At 41.9% G+C, this 7,016-nt stretch overlaps 1 protein-coding gene across 1 annotated transcript in view; it reads left to right on the top strand.

Annotated features, from left to right (window-relative positions):
- The window catches only part of RPS6KA4 (ribosomal protein S6 kinase A4), a 173,048-nt gene that overhangs the window by 830 nt on the left and 165,202 nt on the right, over window positions 1-7,016 (top strand). The window lies entirely within an intron of this gene.

The following is a 7,016-nucleotide window of genomic DNA, read 5'->3' as shown; positions in this document are numbered from 1 at the left end:
GTCACCTGGTAACCTAATTCCAGTTAAATCGCTGCCCCTTTCGCCTACCCCTCTCACTGCTGCTTCGACAATATTTTACATGGAATTAAATACCTACAACAGACGATGCATGTGTGCAAAGGAAACTCCGTCAGGGTGACAGAGTGCCCGAAAGAGAGATACACAGCTCTCGGTGCCGCTCGATCTCTGCTGTGGTGTGGCTGACTGCGCGTGCAAAGCCTGGCAGATGTCAGACCGGGCAGCCCAGTTTCCAGGAAAGCTTTTCCAAAATTGCCTTTCCCCAGAAAGCCATCGCCCATACAAGAACACAAGTCCTTGCCAAGTCGAAATATGTACTTTAGCGTGCCCATTGTAAACTGTTTTTATAGAGCGCTTACCACCTCTGACCAGGCGTTGAAGCACTTTGTGAAAAGTAGCACCCTACTTCGGAACGCAAGATTAGTGTGAAATAGATACTTGATTAGTTATATGCGCTTACTTTTTTCCTTGTGGATTGGTTGTGGTAGGTTTGTGTTCTCATGCGTTCAGTAGTGCTTTGGGTAGGGATTGAGGAAGGGAAGTGGATTAGAAAAGGGAAGTTGTGAGTTGTTATTGGGAGTACTGGACATGGGCACCTGCTAGTTGTGTGAATTGGATAAAATGGGGGTGGACGTTTGAGAAGAAGGTTTGGTACTTCATAGTAATCGGAAAGGTTTGGGAGGAGTCGGAGACAGGAGGGATGGGACAAAGGTAGAAGGAATTGGGTTTTTTTCTCAACAAATAACTTAAAATTAATATATACCAGAGACATGCATACACATATAAATATGTAGTGATATGCATGTACAGACATACATATATATTACATGACACCTAGTAAAGTTTTATTACCAGGTGTAAGTTCCTCTATATATTTACCTAGAAGCAACAATATTTACATGGTCTGGTATATTCATGTATGTTCTGGTTAAATATAAAATTCCCCCATAGAATTTTATGTGATTATAAAGGAAAGCATAGTCGCATGTACCAGACACATGTATGACGACAACCTCTTCTCCATATTTTCCCATATATATTTCTCCATCTCCTACTGGCAGTCACCAGTAGGTAGTTATAGTTAGCAGCTAGTTCTATAGGAAAAGTGTTTTTGTTTTGCTAAAAACATTGGTGCCTTTTGACGAATCTTAACAAAATTTTCAAGACTAGTTTGCCACTCACTTCAGCTTCTTTCTCGAATGTTTCGGGGTGATTCATCAAGCGGGGGCTGAGAAAAAAGGTGGGGTCCCAAAACACGTTTTCCCCATGGGATTTTAGACGTAACTACAGCACGAACCGCTAAATGGAATTGCACCAAATTTGGCTGATAGCTAGATCTTGGTCCTGAAAAAGATTTTTGTGATTTGGTGTAAATATGTTCAGTAGTTATTAAAGAAAAAAGAAAAGAAAGAAGCATAAAGCTGTGTGCACACCGTCTTCATCAATGTTATTATGTTATATAAAGAACATGTATTTACTAACCCTGGGCAGATTTCGCAGAGTTGCACCACGCGAAGTGCAAAAAAAACTGTAACACTACGCGGAGCTCCACAAGCGGCGGACTGCGGTAGAAAAATGCAGGTCGCGGTGATTGCACAGTGCCGTACGCTTGTCCGCACTGTGCAATCATTGCAAACAGCACCATGCACAGCACAGGCTTACCTTTTCTGCCGCTCAAGTAGATTTTTACTCGAGCGGCAGCTTTCTCAACACGAACGGGCAGTTACTCAACGCGAGCATACGTGACCATTCGCAATGAGAAACCTCACACACCCCCCCCCCCCCCCAACATTGAGAAATCTCGCTGGAAGGTTTATTTTCCGCGCTCGCCAACTTGATGTTAGCGATCGCAAACGAGGAAAAATCTTGCCGGGAGGTGGATTTTTCACGCTCGCCAACTGGACGTTGGTGAACGCGAGTGAGGAAAAAAACTCCGCTCCGCTGTGCGAAGCAGAGTTTTTCGGAACTCCGCGCAGTGCGGGAATCTCCGCAAACTCCGCGAGCGGAGTTCACCGCCCAGGGTTGGTATTTACTATGTACTATCTCATAAATATATATGTAATACATAATTAATTGGTATTTATATATTCATTTTAAAAGGCATTGGCTGTTTTTTCAATTTTATGATGAAAAAAATATTTATATTCATGTATACAGACAGACCCCCTCATCTAGAACCAACCATGAGTACGCAAATATATGTAACATATACACATATATAATTAATATTGATATACAAGGACTACTCCCTATATATCTGCATCCATATGTACATGCATTTAATACTTGCATGTTCAGACATACCCAGGTAAGTGTTGCATACACAAAGACTGTATATATACATCACATTTTTGTTTTTTTAATTAAAATATATTGCTATATCTTGTATTATAGTTACTTTTTCCTACACTCATATATACAAACTCTGACCTATATTTTTTATATACATAGTAAAGGTGCACCAAATGATAAGTTTAAAAAAGGAATACAAATATAAACTTTCAAGGTATGTACAGATCTTCTCTTTATTCTTATGTTGATCCAAAACTTTCTATAAAAGTTTGTATAGCAAATAGCCAATGCGTTTCGTCCAACACACTGGACTTCTTCAAGGTGGAAGAAGAAGGACGTATCATCAGTTATAATGTGCGTCTTTGGGCCTGTTCTTCGTTCAAAAGGGTATGGATATACGCTTAAATTGATCCATAATCTTCAGGCAGCTAAACGGGCGAAGTGATGTCCTATCCATGGCAGAAAGTATGCATATCCGCACCAAAATTGTATTTTAAGATATGACATTCAGAGCAATGATCAACCTTCCATTCAATGTTGGACTTCGGCTCCTCTTTGATATTAGCGGCACCAAAAATGTACCTTTATGGAGTGGATTGGCCCCATTCTAATAATTCTGATATCGTTGCTCTGAATGTTATATCTTGAAATACAATTTTGGCACTGATATGCTTACTTTCTGACATGGCTAGGACACCACATTGCCTGTTTTTCTCCACTCAGAAAAAGCATGGGGCCCAATTAAGACTTTAGCGTAGTTGCGCCTGTTCTCCACCGGCACATCTGCACCAAAGCCGAGAAAGGAACGCCAACATTATTACAAGTTGAACTCGTGTAAGGCGGACAGTCTTTCCCATGATGGTTCCTGAAAAACAGGCACTGCAATGGAAACGGCAAAAATATTTCAGCGCGGCATGGACGGTGCCGTCCATGCTGTGCTGGAACTTTGGGGAATACATGTGCCCCCCAGAATGTATCCCCATAGGGGAGGGTGGGGGCCTGATGGTCCCACTTTGATCCTGCACTGCAGGATTTCCGCCATGAAATGGCTGGCGGTGCAGGCACTTGTAATATGCTGAGCGGGACTGTGCCAGTCCCACTCGGCATGTTGCAATGTGGCGCAGTGCCGCCATCACCAGGAAAAGGCAGTTCCCTGGCGCAGCTGATGGTCCACCGCCGGTAGGACTTTGAAAGTCATAATACGGTGGATTACCACCACGAGTGCTGCGGTCGGAGGATTGCCACACTCGTAATCTGGCCCATGGTTTCTGGGTAAAGATATATATTTCTGCCAAATTTGATTTAATTCCTTTCAGCTGTTTTTACTGTAGCAGTGTCTAAAGTTCCTATGGGAAATTGCATTGAAAAATGTGTTTTAGGACCCCCATTTTTCTCAGAGCTCACGATAGTTATAATTCTGGGAAGGCGTCCTGAGCAAAGGGACATACTGGATGCAACATTCACTGTGGGCAAGGCAAGCCCGAGTTGGAATTACTGTCTTGTCCTACTCCCACACCCTGTCTCACATGGACATCAGCGCCAGTAGATGGGTCCCCAGCCACACACATTCGAAACATGCTTCTCTCTGTCTCTGTGCCTAAGGGTATATTGCGAGTACACTGCGCTGTATCAGAACAAGGCCCTGACGTTCAGCACTTATACATGAAATACATAGAAGGGCCAGTGGGTTTGCAGATTAAGTCCATTGGAGGGAAAACATTATGCAGGCCAGAAACAAATGATAGGCGGCCTAATTTTGCCAAACCCCAAAGAGGACTTCTGTCCATTAAAGGGACCTGACAGATCTTTGCAAAATGCGTTACAAACATGGTACAGAAAGCAAAATATTCAGTGTGATGCCAGTTGCTGTCTATGAGCTATCGATCAAGAACGCACCCTTGCAATCCAGTGGTAACCTAGTGAAGATAAGCACCCGTTCTAAATTGGAGTAAAATATTTTCCTGCCATGCTGGGTTGAACTTGAGCTAGGGGCTCTTTTTTTCTTCCTGTGTCGATTCCTTTGACTCTTAGTCTAGCCAGAAGTAAGCCCGCATCCCAACCCGTAACACGAGGGAGAAGCCGCCACTGCACAGTTGGTACTCTCATAACAGCCACCCTATCCCTTAAACCTGTTTATAGGAAGGCAGCAATCGGGGATTGTGGATGCTTGCACCTATGATCTTTGCTAATCCAACACCAGTAGGCAAGGTCAATATTCCCAAGTCCTTTTAGGTCTGGTTTGACATTGCTGCTGTCGAGGGACCTTATGTGAGCACCAAAAAAAGAACATTAAAAGGCAGTATTCAGTGTTGCAATGGGGCCCTACCAACATGTTGAGGTTCTTCTCTACAAGCATTTGGTGGGGCGGAAGGTGTGAACTGCGGGTGAAAAAAGTGCTTCCATTGCACTTTTGGCCTTCCGGGAAAGCTTATGCTCAATAAGATAACCATGCAGTGATTCAAGGCTATAATCCGGTTTGGTTCATTGAGAAGACTTTTTGTAGATGCTTCTGATTTGTAAAAGTTACTACAAAGACACTAGTGCTGTCATAGTTATTTGGAAAGCATATATCTACAGCATCGGGTCTTTTAGTGTGAATTATTACACTGCACTAAAACATGTAGACTAATTACTCTAGTAGGCAAGGTTTGGTGTTTGTTAACCCTTAGTAAACCCTGGAGGGAGAAGATGGCACTGTGATTCTTCTTCTTAGACCTTCTTAGAAGGGGTTGCACATTGCTCTGACAACTGTAATTTTGTACTTATTTGTAATGTAATGCATAGTTTTTAGAAGTGTGGGAAATTAAGTCAAAGTTGGCCGCTTGCTGTAATGTTTAATTATTTCTGTATATTTAATTGCAAGCAATTGAATGCCCTGTCTAGACTGCAGTATTTTTCTTTTTTCTACTGTTCTTTTTCACCGTATTTTGCATATTCTTGTTGAGCTTTTATATTTTATTGCCACTGGATGAGTTGGTGAATGCAAGCATGATTCACTTGGTGGATGAGTGACGGTGTGCAGCATGATGGGTTATTAAGTGCCTAAGGTCAATGCTGGAAGACACACTTTCAGTTTTAATCCAGACCTTCTAGCTTTGCCATTGCTTGTTACAAGATTTTGTGCATTGCTGACTCTGGGAGAATTATTTTTCTTACCTCCTAGAAATTGAGCATGCTAAATAATATTTATTGTGCAGAAACCTCCCTTTGGTTCTGATCTCGTCTCTGCATTCTGAGATTTGTTTTTGCATGCTAGGAATCTTATATTTTTCTTTACCTATTGATTTCTATAAAGCCAGCTCTATTAGTCCCAAGTTTTACATCGCTGTACAAAATATTTCACTATTAGAGTAAAAGGTGTGCTGACTGTAACAGTTGGATGGGGTACAAAAATAGACTGCTAATTGTTATCATGTGCTCATTAAAATGTAAAAAAAAAATCGAGTAATATCAAAACCATCTTTTTAAACTTTTGTATTTTATTTAACAGCGGCGGGATAATTTAAGATTAACATCAAATAAGGAGATAGGTAGATTGGCACAAGGAGAGGTAAGAGTAGTTTTTGTATAACCAACCCTGATTGTAAAAACATTTTTGAGGAGGTTTCCAATGACTATGCGGGTTAAATGAGGACACCAGTGTATGGAGTAATTATATAAGACAGGGAGTCATTACTGCTGAATGTTGGTGTAATCACAGTGGTTTACATGCAATAGAAAGCCCTGGATGTGTATTGAATAGATGGTAATGTTCATGCAGAGAGAGTAGATCTGTTCATCCACAGATCCTTATTGGCCTAGGAACGTGAAAGCCTCCTATCCGGCCTGTCTTTACTAGACCTACACCTCCCACAACCTGCCTCCTTCCCTTTCAGCTTGGTAGTTTTTTAGATGGCGTAATGCCCTGCCCTACAATCCTTTTACAGCTCTGCACTCTCTGCCCACTGACCTATTGCCTCTGCTCAGTATCGCTTCCACCGCCCTCTCTGTCCAATCCTTTACTCCCTTGCATGGGCCTGCCTTAGGCTGGTTTCTGACGGTTTAGCCATTAATGAGCGATTGTTCGCAGCCTGATTGCAGTTTCATTAGCCTTTATCGAACAACCTATTTCCCTTTTCAGTAACCCATCTTCCGAGGCATCGTGACCTAGCTAACCGCCCTCTGACCGAGCCCATCGCCCATATTTTACAAGCATCACCCTTTCAATCCAGAACCTTTCATACTGAAAGCCCCCAGCCCCTTGTGTTTAGCTTTCATATTTGTCATTTGGATTTAATCATTTATGAATTTGCGTATAACTTTATAAATGGTTTTAAGCTATCTGCGTCTTTTTACCATTGACATTTCTGTCTCTCTCGTCATTTCATCATCATCCTTGGCCCGCTTGGGTCCAGGATGATGCCCTGTTCAGACCTCCATCCTCGGTCGCCTGCAACAAGGTAGGACTGGTAGGCCCAGACACCACAGTAAAATGGTCCACATTTATGAACTTGATACTAAAACAAATAAGCTTTTGCAATGCAATAGGTCTCGCATTTGTGAGAGTTTCAACTCTTGGCATTGTAGATGACAATGCCTTTTATTTATCTGTTTTGAAAATTAACACATAAATAAAAGACGTTGTCATTTATAATGCCAATAACTCAAACTCTTGTAAAAGCAACACCTATTTCATTTGAAATAAGCGGTCTCCATTATACCGTGCT

This window comes from Triturus cristatus, chromosome 9 (assembly GCF_964204655.1).
Source record: "Triturus cristatus chromosome 9, aTriCri1.1, whole genome shotgun sequence".
Classification (NCBI taxonomy): Eukaryota; Metazoa; Chordata; class Amphibia; order Caudata; family Salamandridae; genus Triturus; species Triturus cristatus.
The sequence above is the reverse complement of the archived record's forward strand: the minus strand, read 5'-3'. Positions and strand labels throughout refer to the sequence as shown.